At 43.6% G+C, this 21,028-nt stretch overlaps 1 protein-coding gene across 1 annotated transcript in view; it reads right to left on the bottom strand.

Annotated features, from left to right (window-relative positions):
* Window positions 1-6,660: 6,660 nt before the first annotated feature.
* Window positions 6,661-21,028, bottom strand: part of FSCN3 (fascin actin-bundling protein 3) — a 66,113-nt gene continuing 51,745 nt past the window's right edge. Inside the window, exon 8 of the mRNA XM_088444817.1 lies at window positions 6,661-6,771. The gene's annotated coding sequence lies outside the window, so the exon portion shown is untranslated. The remainder of the gene's footprint in view (window positions 6,772-21,028) is intronic.

The following is a 21,028-nucleotide window of genomic DNA, read 5'->3' as shown; positions in this document are numbered from 1 at the left end:
TTAACCAGGGCTGTCTTAACAGCAGTGTGGGCCCTGGGCAAAGCAATGCACTGGGGCCCCTACCCACCCATTCACGGGAAAAACATATAAATGGTCATATATGCTGCCCAGAACAATGATATGAGAAAGCCACCATATAGCACACAAGAGAGCCTGCTGCCCGTGTTGGGAATCAGTTTGAATGACTGCCGGCCCTATGGCCAGTGGTTCAAATCCAGACGCCAGAAGACCGTCGCCGCTGGGTCCCTTATTATCAATGTGGATGATGGAGTCCTGTGCAGTTCAAAATAGTAAAGTAGTTTAAATGTTTTTTATATATATATCTTTGTGAAACAATGTCAAGGATGTTTTCCCCTTACACATATGACACATGTCCAAACACTCACACTTGTGTCTTTCTTGTTTACGGTACCAACAAATGTTGTAGTTTTGCTTAGGTTAAATACATATGGTTTTTTTTTTATTTCTTCTTTTTGGGCCCTTATTTCTTTTAAATCTTTTCGTTTCGCATTCCTTTTTTTTTTGGACATGTTTTTGTAACTGATGTTTGTTTTTAGTATAGCCAGAATTTTTTGTGTGTTTTTAAAATGTAAATGAAGGTGTTATTTTAGTAATCCGCACATTTTTTTTCCCCACAGAGGCCCAGAGGCGTCACAAGGCAATTGCTGCCGGATTGATTGGTCTTCGGGGCCATGTCATTGCCATGCTGGTGGCATTGGACCACCTTTGTGCGCTCCTGCGCCACTAAGTTTTTGGCCTAACCAAAAAATTTTTATACAAAAATAAAGTTTTGTTTGAATTATTTAAGTCTCATTCCTTTTCTGTAAATCTTAGATTGTTGAACCTTACATAAGTCTTCTATTTGTCCGTGTTTTGAAGTAATGCAAATTTGTTTGTAGAAAGGTCAAGTAAGTATGTAAGCTTGCAAATTAAACACATAACAATACCAATAGGTTTGTAGAATTAACGACAAAAATTGAATATTTATTTTTTGTGGTAATGTAAAAATTAGAGCTACCCGCTTATGCCTAGAATTGAAAACATACTGATTCACCATAATACCTTTGGTGTTTGTTTTTAGCAACAAAGCAGTGTATAAAAGTTTAGACATTAAGAAATTACAGTATTAGGCATTTAGCATGTATGCATTTTTTGAGCAGGTTACACTTGTTTGTAATTTACGAAGTAAATGGTTGGTTAACGTAAAAAAAACATTTATTGCACACAAATAATAAACACCAAGTGAATTGACAAAATAAATTCACACATTGAAAACACACACAAAAGTCCAAACAACACCAAAATCCCCAAAAATAAAAAAAAATCAGGAACTGTTTGAAGAAGTAGAATGCCAACATGAATCCACAAATGAGGAGAATAAATCATTGTTCCCGAAGTTATATCCAATGTGTCCACATAAAGTCATTTGTGTTGATCAGGTAGTATGCATGGATTTTTATGGTCATTTTAGGGAATAAAACAAAAACAAACAAAAAAAAAAAGTTAAAAGTGTACATTAAAATAATACATGTCTACATGTGTCAATTAAATTAATTTGTGGAAATAATTACCTAAAAAATCTTGCAACAATTTGATCGCGTATGGCCCCCCACACATACTGACCTCCGACCAACCTCGGGGGGGCCGTCCTCAGGCAAGGCATCCTCTGGCTGCATTGGGACTCCACTCCTTATGGCGATGTTGTGAAATATCCCACACAGGGCCACAATTTTCGAAACCATAGCCGGCAAATACATGAGGTTGCCACCAGAGCGGTGGAGGCATCTGAATCGGCCTTTTAAAAGGCCGATACAGTGCTCCACCACCTGCCTGGTGGCTGTAAGTGCGGAATTATACTGACTTTGTGGCCCTGGTGTGGGAACCAAATAAGGAGTGAGCAGCCAGGGCATGCAAGGGTAACCACTGTCTCCTGTGAAAATATAAAAAACAACATCAGGACCATTGTGTACCAAGCTTTGCATTGGATTCAACAGAAGGTGTCAACTTACCCAGAAGCCACACATCACCAGCTTGTAGTTTGTTTAATTTGTGCCAAATCCCTGATTGCCGGATGACGAAGGAATCATGTGCACTGCCTGGGAATTTGGCATTCAGGGAGAGGATCTGGAGGGAGGCATCACATACCACCATTACATTCATCGAATGAAAGTGCTTGCGGTTCCTAAAAATTGCCTCCAGCCTTGCTGGAGGCTGAAGTGGTATGTGAGTGCCATCCACAACCCCTATGATGTGTGGGAAGCCAGCAATTTGGTAAAATGTATCCTTCACCACATTAAGGGAACCCATATCCAATGGCATTTTAATAAAATGATGGAGGTGTTTAAAGAGTGCATCCATCACTGCCCTCAGGATCCTTGAAAAGGAGGATTGGGAGATTCCTGCCACTATTCCCACGGTGGTTTGAAAGGATCCTGAGGCACAAAAATGTAACACCGACATTAATTGCGTAAGTGGTGGTATTGCTGTAGGACTGTCAATTTGCCGTTCAAGATCACTCTCTATTAATGAGAGAGTGTCTATGATGATTTTTGGCGGCAGACGGTAACGCCTTAACACCTCATCATCTGGCATTCCAAAAAGGGTGACACGTGTTCTATATATCTGGGGCCTTGCACGCCTACGAGGCCTACGCCTGGGACGAAGTTGAGGTTGGTTGGGTTCTGGAACCATGGCTAATATAATACGACCAACATCAACCTGAAATGTTAAGCCAGGTAGTTATTGTTTTAGACAAATGTGTTAAGAAAAATATACTTATCTTTTCAAAGAAAACCAAAGATTCTTACAGGCCTGGGCCGTGTCATATGAAAATCCACCTACATTTCAAAAGTAGAAAATATTTTTAAGATTAATTTTATAAACTAGGAATTAAACCAAATATAGTTTTCTAAAATTTAGAGAAGGGAGCACACATTAGTTCGCAAAATAGTACGCTACATTTAGAGTTAAGACATGATTTTACACAGAACCAAGCACACATTAGTTCGCAAAATAGTACGCTACATTTAGAGTTAAGACATGATTTTACACAGAACAAGCACACATTACTTAGCGAAACATATGCTAAGACCAACACATCTAATTTGTGAATTAATAAAACCAAAAACACTTACCAAAAACAGACAAATATCAAAAAGTTATAAAAGGTCACTTGGGTTCCAGCCAAAATAACTGTAAAAAAAATAAAAACAATATAAAAATTTTTCCAAAATTTATTAATAAATGTTTATGTGATTTATTGAAATACTTACTCAAAAATATAAATAAAAATAGCAAATAAAAAAATGCAAAACTGTTAACTTAAACAAAAAAAGTAATACAAAAACGCTCCTTCAAAAAAATACAAACAACTCCTTCACGCTCCAATAACCAAACTACAAACCACTACACCGAAATTCCTCCAACAATCCAAAAATGCCACCTCGAATGGAGCCACACCAAGCCATAAATAGGCTTTATTTTCCCGCTCAAATTAAGGACGGACAATAGGAGCGCACAATGAATGATGCGGCCGAATAATGCTGATGCATGTATAAAAATGTCACTGAAGGCCCAAATCGGTCTGCTGCATTGAGAAAAGACCATGAGTACAGAGCAGCAAAGTACTAGCCAAGAGGCGAAATGTAAGTATTTGTTTTTTAAGGGGAAAATGCTTATGTTTAACATTACATTTTGAAACTTTTTACTTTAAATATTTGTAAAACATTTAAAAAAAAGGTGTGGGGGATGCCATGGAAGAGGCTGCTGGGCCTAGTAGGCAAACTAGGGCCGAAAAAAAAAAAGGCAGCCACAATTCACAAGGAAGGAGATGGAGGTTTTGGTGCAAATGTGCAATGACAACCTGGCACAGGCACCAAGGAATATGGCTTCAACCCAGAGATGGAAACTGTGGGACGACATAGCCAGTGGTGTCAATGGGGTGGGTGAGTTTGAACGTTCAACCCGGGAGGTCAAACGCCGGTACGTAAAAACTACATTTGACTAAAAAGTGTTTACAGGTCCAAATACTGCAGTAATAATGCCAACTTTTTAACCAACAGATGGAGCGACTTCAAATATCGGCTTAAACAAAAACTGGCTGATAGGGCTAGGCATGCAGGGGGGACAGGTGGGGGTCCCACCCCTGTGTCACTTGAGCTCACGAATTTGGAGGAGCTGGCCCAGGGGTGTGTGCAGGATGAGGAGGTGTTGGGCGTGTCGAACATGGATACCGACATGCCAGACTTTGCGGCTCCTCATGTTGCCCCAGGTAAATATTGTAATTTTAACAACTCAGAAATGTGTTTTGTAAAATATCTAGATTATAATTTTACTCTTTTCTCTTTTTTCTCACAGAGACACAGGCGGATGAGTCTGCTCCAGAGGTGAGCTTTGGTCGCAGAATTTCTACTGGCTCTGCAGGGGAGGAAGCAGTAGATCCGGCTGGGGACCCTGTGGAAGACAGTCCAGGGCATTCCCCCTCGCAGGCAGTGGCCCTCCTCACTGATCTCAATGTTAAAACGGATCAGCATACCGAGATTCTGCTGAGGATGGACGCCAATCTGCTACGGGTGGCGGACGCCCTGGAGGAAAATACTGCGGCCAACGTGAGAATTGCAAATGCCCTGGCGGAAAATACTGGGGCCAACGTGAGAATTGCAAATGTCCTGGAGCAGCTCGTTCGCCAGCACATGTTGGAGCCGGCCACCCTTCCTGCCGGAACATCAGGACCCTCCACCTCTGGCACAACAACAGCCATCCCTCCAAATGTGCCTAGCCCTATGCCTAGTCCAGAGGCCACAACATCTGCCTCTGGCCAGGCCAGCCGAAGGAGCTCCCGGCCCCGTTCCGGCTCCCTCCAACCCCCGGCCAAACGGCCTAAAAGGCGATGACAGCACTGGCTAATTACCCCACAATCCATCTCTGTGTTTGCCCCCATATTCCTTCATGACAACAACCTCCCTCTCCTTTCTTGGGAATTGTTATTATTTTTTTTTATTTTTTTAGTTCAAATGCCACTTATTTTGTGTGTGTGTGGCCCAAATCATTTTGAAAATTTTTTACCTTAAAATAAATATGTTTATGGAAAAAAATTTAAAACCAAAAACCAAAAATGGACACAATCATTTAAAAAAATTATGATCAAAATCGGCAAAATTCTATTGTTGATTTATTCCAAAACTGGTTAGAAGGTAATCCCTCAAACAAACTTAGAAACAATACAAAGAAAATAGAAACATTAATTTTTTTTAAAAAAAACAAGGGTTAAAAACAATTTATGAGTTTTAATTAACACTTATCAAAAAACAAAAGGACGATTGGTTTCTTGTCCCCAAAAAAATGATGAAAAAAAAAACATGCGTACAATATTGTTTCCCTAAAAAAGAAACACTTACAAATATTTTAAAAGCCCCCAAAAATAAAAAACCATTTGTTAGCTAATTGATTGTATGACCCAGAGATTAGCAGCTGAGTAGTTCACCTGCGTTTGGTTTTTAGCTACTAAAAAAGGTCTATTTCCTAAACACCTTACAAGCAGTTTTGCAATTAAAAGATGATTGTATTTGGGGCCTCAATTGATAAATCGCTACACCATCGATGAGCCCAGGGAAGTACGAAGAGACCATCGTCATTGCGGTAGATTATACCAGACCACAAGCTGAGCGAGCAGTCTTAATGGAAATTGTATGAGACAGTGACGTATCACTTGGTCCGTTCAAATTTGGCGCTCGCATAAGATAATTTATGTACGCCCAAAAAACGCCTCGACACGCCTGCGTTTTTCCATCTCCACCCCGTCACCACCCCAAAACGGACAGTTCTGTCAATCACATTTGACATGTCACTTCCTGTTCGCTGTGTCTACGATCGACTGAAAAATGACCGCAATCAAATGTACGCACATGCGCACTGTTACACCGATGCATGCGTGGTTGGACAACATCGACTGACTACGAACGAGCGGCCGCTTACGAGCGGCTCTGAATCAGGCCCTCTGTGTGGTGACACCGGTTGCACACCCCTAGTTACGGACCCGATATAGATATATCATTATCTATATATAAACACATAGATGTACTGAACATAGAATAGAAAACTGACAGTGGACTAGTGATTATCGAACTGTTTGATGATAATGCATAATGTGGCATTTTATAAATAAGCTTTATAATAAATTATTCTATTGTTTGTAAGGGCTGTAGTTGACATCCCAGCGGTCGGGATGCCAGTGCTCAGAGTGCCGGCACCGGAATCCAGACACTAGTCAGAATCCCGGTGCCAGCATCCAGATTGATGGTAAATATTGGGGTTAGGGGGAGGGCTAGGATTAGGATTAAGTTAGGTTTAGGCTGCAGGGGGGAGGGTTAGACTGCGGGGGGAAGGTTAGGTTTAGGCCGCGGGGAAGGAGGGTTAGGTTTAGGTGTAGGATACTTACCGGCAGGCAGGGCCACCGACAGCCGCGCAGGGCCCAGGTGACAGGGGGCGTGGCCACACTCCCTTAGAAAAGAAAAGTCGGGATGCCGGCGTCAGGATTCTGACCGTCAAAATCCTAAGCGCTAGCATCCTGTAGCCAACTAGTTTGTAATTATCTGCCTTTCAAACACACTGTTTTCAAACAAAGAAGACACACATCTATGATGACATTTAATATTTGCTGTATATGTAATAGCTTATAAAAACATTAAAAACATTGGTTTTCATGTAATATATGATATCTGGATTACACTTGCACATTGCTGAGAGTTTTCTGATTCGGCATAGCAAAGATATCTAAAAAAAAAATAAAATAGAATTTTTGATTATTTTAAAAATATTAGATAGAACACTTTAATACAAAGTAACATCAAACTTGTTTTAAATGTATCTAAAGTTAAATATGCCTCTGATTTGGGAGTAAAGTAGAAAAGATCCACTAACCTGGGGCATATCTATAATGGGTGCAGGGTGTGCACACAGGCTCCTGGGTCCAAGGGAGCCCACATCACAAACCCTGCACCCATATAGTTTATACTTATCCGACCATAGTCATGCAGTGCAGTGCCGGGCCCCTTGTGGGGGCCTCTATCAATATAATTATATTAAAAGTATATATATTTGCGCAGAAAAGCTGCATGGGCAGTCAGGCAGGACAGAGAGTGGGTGTGCTTGGGCAGGTGCACAGACACTGCCCCAACACGCCGGGATACAGGGGAGCATTGAGTGGCCGAGATCTCCATCTCCATGCTGCAGCCATCCCGGAGCACTGATACAGTTGGCAGGGGCAAACGCAGGAGTTTTATAGGGTGGGTGGAGTGTTCCTTATATATATATTATATACACATAGAAACACACCACAGATGTATATATTTATATACACAGATACATACATATAGTCACACACAAAAACACACATATACACCACACAAGCATGTGTCACACACACACACACATAATTATATATGCATACAAACATACATATATACATACACACACGTCACACACACACATTACACACACACACTTACCTTGTTGTGGATAGGATTGGGACGGGATCTGGATGCTGCTCTGGCAGGAAGGCACTGTGTTATTAAGCTCTGCCACACTCGCTGCAAAATGCCGCGATTTGCAGGTCAATCGGAAAAGGGCGGGGCCAAATAACACGATTTTAATGGAATCGCATCATATTGGCTCTGCGACCAAACGGTTGACCCACAAATCGCAGCATTTTCAGGAGGGTGAGGCTTAATAACATGGTGACTGCTCTGGTGCTGCTGCTGTGTGGGGGCCCCGGGACGACCGCCCCTGCTTTCTCCCCTATAATCCGGCCCTGTTTGTACCATGCTAAATGTTTGTTTGCTTTGCCCAATATTATTAACAACTTGTCTGGCATGAGATGTGACCACGCCAGGCTGGGCTTTCCCTGATACAGTCACATCTGCTAATCTTCCGGCAGCTGCCAGGCTCATTCCACCTGGACGGACTATAGAAAGGGGATCACCCAACCCTTGCTGCTGGTAAATGATGCTTTATACAGTTAAAAAGTTTTCATCCATAAAGAAAAAATAGTTTTTTATTAAAGAGTAGTGTGACGTTTCGATCTCATTGTGGACCTTTGTCAAGGTTAACAGTGCCACAGAAACCATGCACATGGAGAAGTCAGCAAGTGAATACCCAGTAATAATGTCCAATTATAACATGTGGAGGCAATACATTATGTGAGACTCATCATGCTGGCATGCCGCTGGTAAGCCACCTTGGAATACACACTAATTAAACATGCATTTACTTCCGCTCTCAGACTCCCAGAGCTAGAGCCAATCACATGGTTGGTGGCTCTCGCAGCTCTGGGACCGCAGATGCTGACAGGAGGCATCTCTTCATTTCAGATGTATCATGCAACATTTGAATTCTAGCAGGACGGAATTGCAAAGCCGCTTGTGTGCATGCTGTGGAATTCCGCCCACTGCTGAATCATCTCCACTAACAATTACATTGAGCACAAACAGGGTAATGGAAACTTAGCATTTGATACTAACACTATGAAGCCATATCTCTGGCTTCACAGTGTTACTAGTAAATGCTACTATGAGACGTCAGTACACCTGACTTATGTCTTGTGCAAATACTACTGGTTTTGAGCTGTATGCATCAGACTCAACATTTACACGTAATATATACACATCTTTCCCATGCACAATAGAGCACAAATGCTAAATAGGCCCGTAGTATATTTCCAGGTCTACTTTGGTTATGGTAAGAAGCTCATTTACTTACACACTGTGCCCAATGTACAACAAAGACACAAGAGTGCCACATCCTCCGGGTGGTAGGTTTTTTTGGCTGCTGGCTAAACTGTGCGTTTATATGTGTTTTATGGAATATATTCTGTAAGCTCCAATGCTGCGGGGACCGATGTAAATGAGAAAAACTCTCTGTACAACGCTGCATAACTGGTGGTGCTATATAAATAAACTATAATTATAATAACCAAGGTATTTTTCATTGGGACCCACTGTGCATGTTGCAGCCAATCAGTATCACACTAGTCCAGGGCCTTGGTAAAAGTACCACAGATAGTATTATTTGTGTAGCAAAATAAGCAAAATCATAAATATAAATCCTAGCATGTCCTGCTATACCTAAACAGGCATCCCCTTCTCTGTAAGAGCGGGAGGTCCAACTCGCACAAAATAGCATTTAAATACAGCACTTTCACAAAGCCATAGCAGTCTCTCAACAGGTCTGTCAGCCTGCTCCCCAGGTAGTGAGAGCCTGCCCAGAGAAACTGACACACCTTTTATCACTCACACAGGTGGCCTGACAATCAATGCTGCTCATTACCAGAATAATTACCACACAGAAGTTAAGAACCTGGAACATATATACCTCCCATCAACAACTTCCTAAGTGCTGCTTCTGGCACACATACATATATATATATATATATATATATATATATACTTACATACATACACACACACTGTATATACACACAAGGGTAGTTCAATAAACTACGTAACAAGAACTCTATTTATTCAACTCGTACATATAAGAATAATCAACAGTATGGCCTTGTTACAGATTATTTTTCCACATAGTCCTCATACTTGTCTAAGCATTTGTTCCAATGGTACACCAAGGCATCTATCCCAGCATAGAAGAAATCAGTGTCAAGCTCCTGAAGCCAGGATATTACGGCTTGCTGAACTTCACCATCAGTTGTGAATCGCCTGCCACACAGGTGTTATTTTTAATGAAGCAAAATAAATAAAATCTGATGGCGCTGATCAGCGGTGTCCTCCACACATTATTGATTCAGGTTCACACTCCGATTGCAGCAATTAAAGAAGAGGAATCTACATCCTCCAACCATATGCCATATATAACCTTAAACTAAATTGCGCTATCCTGAGTGCCTGATTAATAAGTGAAGTCTGGTTTATAAATTACACATTTATTCTTGAATTAAAACCACATACTATCAAAATTGTACACATACAAACAAATCTTCATCAGACAACCAATTTGAAAAATAAAAAATAAATGATAAATAAATAATGAAATAATTATAAATCATATATATTGAATAAGTAAACAAGTGCTTCTGATTGCATTTGGCCCAGACAAATAGATCACCCTTTGGAAGCGGAATTTCCTCAGTGTAATTTTATTTCCACTGTGCCCGCTGATAATTGACAAACCTGTTTTCCATGTCATCACCATACAGTTATTAATTTCAGCTGCTGATGAGACCCTTTAGACGTAGAAATCTGATCACACCTCAATGTTTGACCATGTTTCCACCAGCCCCGCCATCTTACAACTGACGTTCAGCCAATATCACTCATATGAGGTGCAGTCTCATGGCCGTGAGGGGAAGCAGTGGTCTACCTGCTCTAGCCTGGCCGGAAATAACAACATTACACACGAGATGTCTTGTTACCTTACTTATTGAACCATCCTCGTGTACTGTATATATATTCGTGTGTGTATATATATATATATATATTATATATATATATATATATATATATATATATATAAATCACTAGAGGGCACATATTCAATAAACTAAAACTGGTCTCTGTTTTCTAGTTGATTAACTGAAAATTTTCTGGTGACTAACAAGGTTTAAATTGTTCTAGGAGGCATCTAGTATCTACAAGTTACAAACCTGCCCCAACAAACAAGAATACAAATGGTGCTATACCCGAAGTACAGTACAATAGATAATACCATAGGGCCAGGAGTGTAACTAGACCTTGGGGGGCCCCATAGCAAAATTTTCACTGGCCCACCTAGGTCTCCCAGTCCCCCTCAGCACCTCCCCCTTCCCACTCACCAACGTACCTCTGCTCCGTGGTCGCTTCCTCCTTCAGCAGTGTGCTGTGCAGGGCAGGCATACCTTTTCTCCCGGTCGGTTCTATCTCTCCTCACTGACTGATGCTAGGAGGAGGCATGCTGAGCCTGCTGGGACATCCCTCGATCACGGTCATGCCTTCTTCCAGTATCAGTCAGTGAGGAGAGACGGAGCCAACCGGAAGGGCAAAGGTGTCTACCCTGCACAGCGCAGCACAGTTCTGAAGGAGGATGCAAACACAGCTGGCCTGGCACTGTAGGTGTAGGGATGGGCCCCATAGCAGCCACATACCCTGCACCTACAGTAGTTATGCCAGTGCATAGGGCTATAGACCCAATACTACAATTTTAAATATCTTTTTCTTCTTCGGGGTCCATAGGGATCCACAGGGATATTATGGTTGGAAGACCAGGCACCAAAAAGTTAAAGCTTTGGCTCTTGGAATGCCCAGGATCCTCCCCCATATATACCGCGCCCCCAGCCATAGGGCTTCAGTTTTTCGTTTGGTGCAGCAGGATTCAGTCACACTTTTGTAACAGGGGACTGCTCAGATAGTCCTAAGCTTTTATTTATGTTTTATTTTATTTCAAGTTTTTTGAGTTGGCAGTACCAAGCGTCTGTATTAAGATGCACGTACTGCGGCTTCATCTACCTCCGCCGGGCAGCAACATCAGTAATTGTGCTGGTGATTTTGGCGGGTCGCGGCTGAGCTTAGCTAGCAGCAATGCTGTGACCTGGACTGCACTGGATGCTCGGAGATGTCAGGTAAGGTGATTCCTCACTTAAGGGGAATCACACGCTGCAGCCCTTACTTCCAGAAGCCGCTGCTGTCAGGATCAGGGATTGTCCGCGTCCTCACACCAGCCGGGGCCTTACCGCCTGACACCGGGGATCGGCAGCAGGCGCATATCTGCTGCCACGAGGCCAGCGTACCTAGCTGGTTAATGCAACTTAGGGGAGGTAGGCGCTCCCCCTGGCAGCTCTTCCCCTGACCCAGTCCCTACAAAGGGTTTCCCGCGTCTGGGTTGCTCTGCCTACCCTCCACATGTATGAGACGCTCACGGTCCACGTTCAGTGCGCCCTGTAGCTGTTGGTGTCAGGAGGATCTGGGTCAGTCTACTTGTATACCTTTCCCTTGGGTTAAGGTATACGGTGATCTATGTCCTACCATTCCTTTGCATTGCTGTAGCTGATTTAGAGCCAATTGTAATTATATTACAAATGCCTTGCATGTGACTATTTGCTAGCTGCTGATTGACACGGTCTTTTATTTCTGTCAGTTCTAACTATCACTATTATTTCTTTCTGAGTACTTCACATTCATTGAGATTTTGTGAAGGCTGTCACATAACTTTACAATTATCACCTTTACTTTGACATGTAAAAAAATAAAAGGGAAACTGGAGGGGGAGCCACTTGTGCTGGTTTCATGTAAATCATGTATGGCTTGTGTGTCCTTACAGGACATTAAGGATGGTTTGTGTGTTGTCTGTTATAAAGAGTCACCTCACCAGTGTGGTTTTCCTGTCACTGGACAAAAGCCATCTTGGATTGCCTCTTAGTCCCAGGTTATGATGCAGGTTGTGGATCATTTGGCTATCCCAACGATGCCTCCTTGGATGAGGTGTCGGCAAGCTTTGTTTACACCTCATATGGATTCCTCAATTAAGGATGTTGATGGCCATTCTAGTATGAGTATGGCACCTTCCATTGTTGATAACAATGGTAGTTACAAAAGCGCCTAAATGCAAATTGTCTTTATATCAGTCTGCCCAACATATGGATTCAGACGCATCATCAAATGAATCTGATGATATAGAGGATTCCTCTCCAGGATCTACTTCTGGGGAGGAGGATCATCTGTCTACTGTGGATGTTAATTCTTTGGTGAGGGCGGTTAAATCAGTCCTAGATATTCAGGATGATGAACCAGCTCATAGTAAAGGTGCATATCCACTAGGCGATTAAAATAAGCGATTGAATGATAACGACATCATTAAATCGCTCATTAATCATTCACAAATTGGGTATTAAAATGTCAAAAAACGACCAGCGATGCACGCTCCCGCTGGTCGTTTTTGACATCAATTATCGCCTGAACATGCCGGTTAATCTGCCGATAATGACAGATTGTGCATATTCGGGGATGGAGGGTGCCTACACTGAAAGACATATCGTTCAGTGTAGGCACTACAGGGGAAGAGTTATAATGTTGTAATCGTACTGTCGTTCCTCTCTCGCCTAGTGGATATGCACCTTAAGAAGGCTCCAATGTTTAAACACCACCGGAAGGTGGTCAAAACGGAGTTTCCTCTGTCTGAATAGCTCACTGAGCTTATTGAGGAGGCATGGGGTAACACTGATAAACAATTTTATGTAAAATAAGAGAATCAAATCATTGTATTTATTCCTACTTTCTGTATGTACTAAGTGGGAAGTACCTCCTACTGTGGATGCTCATGTAACGCATTTAATCAGAAATGCTACATTGTCTATTCCATCAGCGTCTTCTCTGAGGGATTCCACAGATAAAAAGATTGAAGCATATCTTAAGTCAATATTTTTTTATCATCTGGAGCTGTTACCCTTCCACCTGTAGCTGGAGCCTGGGTAGCCAAAGCTGTTGAAAAATGGATTGGGGCATTGGAAAATTCTTTACCAAATGCTACCAGAGAACAGATGAGGAAGATCTCCCACTTACAGGAAATGGCTTCCTACCTGGGAGGAGCTGCAGCAGATGCTGGAATTTTAGCTTCTAGGGCATCAGCAGCATCCATAGTGGCACGCAGGGCCCTTTGGTTAAGATCCTGGAAATCTGATACAGGATCAAAGAGGGCGCTGGAAGTCTTACCTTTCCATGGAAAGGTTCTCTTTGGAGCAGAGTCGGATAACATAATTACTACTCTGGTGGCTTCAAATTCACCAGGTCTGTCATCTATGAATATTAAATCTAGGCAAGTTTCTTTTCAGTCCTTCCATCCTCAGGGACGAATTAAAGGACAGGCTTCCCCTAGGCCGACAATTTTTCATAAGTCAAAGCGACAAACTAAGAGGTCTGGCCAGGCAAGACGTTCAGTTTCTAAACCGGACAACAAGCCCTCGGTCCTATGGAGTGGGCCTCCTCCCGGGGGATCCCAGGTGGGGGGCCAACTTCTTCAGTTTGCGGATTATTGGCATCAAACAACTACAGATGCTTAGGTCCAAGAAGTGGTCTCACAGGGGTATGCCCTCACTTTCAGGAGACATCCCCACTAGAAGTTTTTTTCCACAAGGCCTCCATCGGATGTAGACAAGGCCTTGGATTTTAAGTGAAGCCATTCACTCCCTGCTACAGACAGGGGTAGTAGTCCCAGTCCCTGTGTCCCAACAAGGAAGGGGTTATTACTCAAATTTATTTCTGGTCCATAAACCGAATGGGACATTTCGCCCAATACTGAATCTAAAAACCCTTAACAGGTTTATCCATGCTCCCAAATTCTGCATAAAAACCTCCGGTCAATTATTTTGGCTATGGAGCCGGGAGATTACATGGTTTCCCTGGATATTCAGGATGCATATCTGCATTTTCCAATTATCCCATCCCACCAGCAATTTTTACGGTTTGCTGTCCTTCACAACATTACCAATTTCAGGCTTTACCCTTTGGCCTAGCTACGGCCCTATGGGTATTTACCAAAATAATGGCAGTCATGACGGCTTATCTCAGGTGTAAGGGAGTCAGAATACTGCCATATCTGGATGACCTTCTGATATTGGCAAATACTCCAGTGGTTTTGCAACACCATCTTCAACTGACCATAGCCTGCCTACAAAGGCACAGCTGGATCATCAATTGGAAGAAATCATCACTTTCTCCAACACAGCAGATGGTACATCTGGGAGCGTTTTTAGATTTTCAGGCACAAAGGGTGTTTCTGCCAGAGGACAAGATTGTGGCATGATCAATGCAGATACACAAGCTACTACAAAAGTGAAGAGTATCCATTCTGTCTGCAATGCAGGTGCTGGGATCAATGGTATCCACCTTCGACATGGTGGGGTATGCTCAGTTCCATTCCAGGCCTCTCCAGGTGGAACAGACAGCATCAATTAATAAGGTCCCAGATGATCTTTCTCACTCCAGAATTTCATCACTCCCTCCTGTTGTGGTTACAGGAGGAGCATCTAAACAAGGGGCACCCGTTCTGGATTCCAAATTGGATGCTTCTCACCACAGACGCTACTCTTCGCGGATGGGGGGCAGTGACAAGTCATCATACCTTCCAGGGGAGATGGACAAATCAAAAAAGTAATCTGCCAATAAACATTCTGGAACTGCGAGCAGTATACAAAGCACTTGTCAAGGCAAAGTGCCTGCTCCAGGGCAGGCCTGTCCAGATCCAGTCCGGCAAAGTGACTACAGTAGCCTACCTCAATCATCAGGGAGGCACAAGAAGTTATGCGGCCATGAAGGAAGTGACAAAGGTTCTCATGTGAGCAGAATGTCATCTTTCGGCCATCTCGGCAATATTCATTCCAGGAGTACTCAATTGGGAAGCAGACTTCCTAAGTCACCAGGACATACACGCCAAGTGGTCTCTACATTCAGGAGTGTTTCTGCTCCTGGTGAACAAATGGGGTCTACCAGAGGTAGATCTCATGGCGTCACACCACAACCACAAGGTCCCCAGGTATGGGGCCAGGTCCAGAGACCCTTCAGCAGCATTCATGGATGCACTGGCAATAAGATGGGACTTCAGGTTGGTGTATCTTTTTCCTCCGATTTCCCTGCTTCCAAGAGTTCTCAGAAAATTCAAGCAGACGTGGCTCTTGAATTTTCCATCTTATAAGCGAAAGGATTTTCTAGTTCTGTAATTCAGACAATGCTTAGGGCACGGAAGCCTGCTTCTGCCCGCATCTATTACAGAGTTTGACATTCTTTTGGTCAATGGCGTTCCCATAAGGAATATGATCCTAAGGTGTTCAGGATTTCCAGGATACTGGCTTTTCTGCAGGCAGGGTTCGACAGTGGTCTCCGTCTCACCACTTTGAAAGTGCAGTTCTCTGCACGGTCAGTCTGGTTGCAGAAGAAGATTGCTTCATTACCAGATGTTTGAATTTTTTTCCAAGGAGTTCTACAAGTTCAGTCTCCCTTTGTTCCACCGGTAGCACCCTGGGCTTTGTCTTTGGTTCTTAAGGGGCTACAAGTTTGCCCATTTGAACCTTTAGACTCTGTAGAATTGAAGTGGTTGACTGCAAAGACACTTTTTTTTCTTGCTATCTCTTCTGCTCGCAGAGTCTCTCATTTGGCAGTGCTCTCTTTCCGCTCCCCATTTTTGATTTTTCACCAGGATAGAGCTGTTCTTCGTACAAAGGAGGGTTACCTTCCTAAGGTAGTGCCTCGTTTTCATGTGAATGAAGAAATTGTTGTTCCAGCTTTTCTGTAGGTGAAGCCTCTCTGGATGTAGTTCGAGCTCTCCGTATTTATGTGGAGCGTACAAATTCTGTTCGAAAATCAGATGTTCTTTTTGTATTATATGGTTTTCACAAACGAGGATGGCCAGCTAATAAACAGACACTGGTGAGATAGCTACGCATGACTATCTATCATGTGTACACACAGGCTGATCTTCCTGTCCCAAGCATGGTGACAGCACATGCTACTCGGTCTGTAGGGCCATCGTGGGCATTCAGTTGTGGTGCCTCTGCTGAACAATTGTGCAAGGTTGCCACATGGTCTTCTGTCCCCACTTTTCTTAGGTTTTATGCCTTTGATACTTTTGCACCCAGGATGCTCCTTTGGGCGACAAGTTCTCCTTTCTGCTCAGGAGCGTCCCCCACCCCAGGGGAACTGCTTTAGGACATCCCCATGGTATACCTGTGGATCTCTATGGACCCCAAAGAAGAAATATAGAGTTATGGTAGACTTACCTAGATAACTCCTTTTCTTCAAGGTCCATAGGGTCCATAGGGCACCCACCCTGATGCACCTGGCTTCATTGGGTGATTTTCTTTCGGTCACAGATTCCCTCATCTTGTGTAAGAGTGTTTCTGGAGTACGATTGTTCTTCCTTCTCCTGCCTTTAGGCTTGTTAACTAAACTGAGGTCCCATGGCTAGGAGCGGGGTATATATGGAGTACGACCGAGGGCATTCTATGAGCCAAAGCTTTAACTGTTTGGTGCCTGGTCTTCCAACCATAATATCCTTTTGGTATCCCTGTGGACCCTATGGACCTTGAAGAAAATTAGTTATCGACCATAACTCTATATTTTTATTATTTATTTGTATGAATCAAACTTTACACAATACAAATTACATCACAGCTAGTTGCAGATGTTCCTCTCTCAAGGTAAAAGATTTTTCCACCCTTATTATATGGTTCAGATTTCGATTGTGTATCCTTATAGTGGATCTCAAAGCCTTTTTACCCTATGTGTATCCAAGTCTCCAAGTGGTGTTTGTACTCACAGTACTATCCTGGGGTGTCACACAATATAATGGCTTGGAAACATCAATTTCAGTGAAAATACATATACAGGTGCACTCACCAACAGGGCCGTAGCTAGGATGGTGCGGTTGGTGCCACCACACAGAGCTGAGGGCGGAACGCCGGCCGTCCACCTCATTTTCTCTCTGCTGGTGCTGGGCAGCTGCAGTTAAAGTGTGATGCACGGCCACCCAGCACTGTTTACAGAGTCGGACAGCCGGGCAGCCTCCCCCTGCCCTACTTGTGACACAGTGTGACTCCGCCTCCTGAGTCCCAGCAGCCTACAGCATTGAACCTATTGTAGGACGGGAGAGACGTCATAACGTCATGACGACTCACCGCCCAAGTCTCCAATAGATCCTTTGGTGAAGTCACTAAGGAGCTGCCTGCTGCTGTGGGCAGGTCAGGGTCAGGCTGGCAGGGAGCGGCGGGGCGCTGTGTGTGTGTGGACACTGGATGACAGAACCTGTCCTGCCAGGTGAGGTCCAGTGTGTTACAGACAGAGGTGGGCGGTGGGGCGTCGGTATCCAAGAGTAGTAGCCAGCAGCTTGTCCCCCCTATTGCCACTCCTAGTGAGTGAGTCACTGACTGTGAAAGACAGTCACAGCTGGGAATAGGCTCAGTCAGCCAGGGCTGGGTTGTGCTGATTATGTATATTTATATGCTTAGCTTTCTGTAAAATATATTTAATAAGTATTCAATAAGAATTATATACATAGATTAATAGAACAACAATAATAAATGTATTTCACACAATATGGAATTGCAGCTCTCACCAGATTAATTAAGCTCCAATACGGTTGGGGAAGGGTGTGGTGCAGGACTGGGAGGTGGCGATTTTCTGAGGTCTAGGAATAAGACTAAGAGGTTACAGACAGATACCGTCTCCGTTCCTTCCACCCATTCAATATGCACCTTCCACCTCTGCGCTCTGTAATTAAAACTCCTGGACCCAGTAACTGTCACTCCTGGACATTGCACCCCTGCACAGTGTAACTGTCCTTATTACACATTGTGACTGCACCCCCTCCATCTGCCACCTCTGCACCCTGTAACTGCTCCCCATACAAGTGACACACTGCACCTTGTAACTTCCACCCTTGCAACTTGTAAACACACACCCCTGTAACTGTGCGGCATAATGTGTAAGGGATATTACTGTGTGAATTAATGTGTAAAGGGCATTATTGTGTGGCATAATATGTATAAGGGGTACTACTGTTGTGTAATGTCAATAAGGTTCTCTAGTGTGTGGCGTAAGGTGTTTAATGGGTACTACTGTGTGGTGTAACATGAAAAGGGACACTACTGTGTGGTGTATTGTGAATAAGGGGCACTACAGTACAGTGTAATGTGCAAATTGGGGGTACTATTGTGTGGCCACTCCCTTTCCCTGTGAGACCACACCCCTTTTTTTGGACTGACGCTATTTAAAATATGAGGGGGGGCACCAATGTGCTTTCTGGCACAGGGCACCAAAATGTCTAGTTACGGCTCTGCTCACCAATAGTACCATATGAATTTGTTGTTATTGTAGCATAGCAGCAAGTAAAAAGACACCAATATTTTGGTCCCTACAGGACATTTGTCAAGGCACATTGCAAAATATCACCATAAAATCTTAAATACCCACAGTACCCTCCTTACATTTAATTAGGTTAAATTGGTTAACATGAAAAGCCCCACATGGAGTACTTAACACTATCAAGAGTATCCATGTAAATAAATGTACATCCATGTAAATAAATGAACATCAGAAATCACAACCTAGTATTCACCTGCCCGTAGTAGAATGCACACCACTGGAAGTCAATGTGCCGTGCAATTACCGACAGACTTGGGCTGCCGAGCAGCCCTGGCAGTCTGTCTGTGCACGCCGAAAGCCAGGGTTTGACGCCAGACCGGCCCATCTGGCATTTGCCAGAAGTGGTTGATGGGCAGTCCGGCCCTGCGTGCAATGCATCATGTGATGTGCAAGTGCGAATCATGGGAGCTAGTCAGAAAGTATCAGCCAAACGCATAGTGAGACAACACATGGGGACAAGCCACATTTACATTTCCTAGTGTATTCTACAGATATGTCCTCCTGCATCTTTGCTGCGTACGCGGCAAATCGCCACGCATGGTGCGCCTCGCCCCAAAGAGCGGATACGTGCACTGCGTTCGCACCCACGACTCCATAGCCTTGCATGGTGCGATTACAGTACACGCCATAGCGTACAATAGCATACACTGCTGCAGGTAATCGCATGGCACGATGCGCCTGCACATTTGTAATGTGATCTGAAAGGATGTGAGAAGGCACATCTGCATCATAAAAATATCTTAGAAATCTATAACGTAAAATATAAAAAACTAGCTGATGTACCCGGGTAGACCTTAGATATTTACTTTTTCCATTTCCATCTGACCACTCAGTAACACATTAATCCTTCACCTCAATAGTATTGCATCACTGCTATAGTAAGACATTACCCTCCCTCACCTGTGTACTAACACATTCCACTCCCTCACCTCTTTAGTAACACATTATCCTCGCTCACCAATGTAGTAACACATTTCCCTCCCTCGTCTGTGTTGTAACACATTCGGCATTCCTCTCCCTGAACTGTGTAGAAATACAATCCCTCACTCACACCTGTAGTAACACAGAACCCTCATTTACACCTGTAGTTAAGGTGCGTATACACTAGAGGATATTTTGCACGATTCGACCGAGTTTGATGCATCGGAACAACAAATTGTGTACAATATGTCCAAATCGTGAGTGTCCACTCACGATGCCGATGTGCGTACCCGTGGGTCATATACATCGCATCTTCAGATCTTGCCGACAGCAGGCAAGATCTGCCAATCTCGTACACGACGCACTGGAAATTGTTAAGGATGCACAATAGATCGTTGTTAGATTGGACACTTAGTAGCAGCATATCGTGTCCTGGAGTGCCAGGGAGAGTTCACGGTAAATCGCTCACGGTATCGCATCATGAGCACATCGTTTAGTGTGTACACTTATTCCCCTCCATCACCTCTGGAGTAACAGATTACCCTTCCTCATCTCTCTAGTAACATATAACCCCACTCACCCCTGTAGTAACAGATTCCCCTCCCTTACCTCTGTAGTAACACATTACCCCACTCACTCCTTTAGTAACACATTCCCCTCCTTTCACCCCGTAATAACACATTTGACAATCCCCTCCCTTACCTATGTAGTAACAAATTTTCCTTGCACATATTACTGCCTGAGAAATCGCAAAAACAATAGACCAGCTTCGGGATAGCGAGTTTATCCTAAGCAGGTCAGAGTAAAACAGAAACATGAGATACGTGCATGTTTCTGTGTGTACATAACTTTTAAAAATTAAAAAAAAAAAAGATGTGCACCCCCTCCACATAAGCATAACCAGCACCTGGCTCTGTACAGCCTGTCCTAGTTCTAAAAATACAGGGGCCAAAATGTGCACCCTAAACCTAACCCTCCCGGGGGGATGCATAACCCTAATCTCCCCCTAGTGGCCCCTAACCCTCTCCCTTTCCCTAGCCTAATCCTAACCCTCACCAGGGGTGCCTGACCCTAAGTCCCCCCCTGGGGGTGCCTAAACCTAACCCTCCCCCAGCAGCTAACTCCTAAGATGCCCCGGACTTACCTCGTACGGGATAGCGTGTGTCAGGATTCCGGTGTCGGGATTAAGATAGGTGTCAGTATTTCGACTCCCG

The sequence above is a fragment of the Taudactylus pleione genome, unplaced genomic scaffold (assembly GCF_031769625.1).
Source record: "Taudactylus pleione unplaced genomic scaffold, aTauple2 ptg000019l, whole genome shotgun sequence".
Lineage (NCBI taxonomy): Eukaryota > Metazoa > Chordata > Amphibia > Anura > Myobatrachidae > Taudactylus > Taudactylus pleione.
Note: the sequence above shows the minus strand (reverse complement) of the source record. Positions and strands in the feature narration are given on the sequence as shown.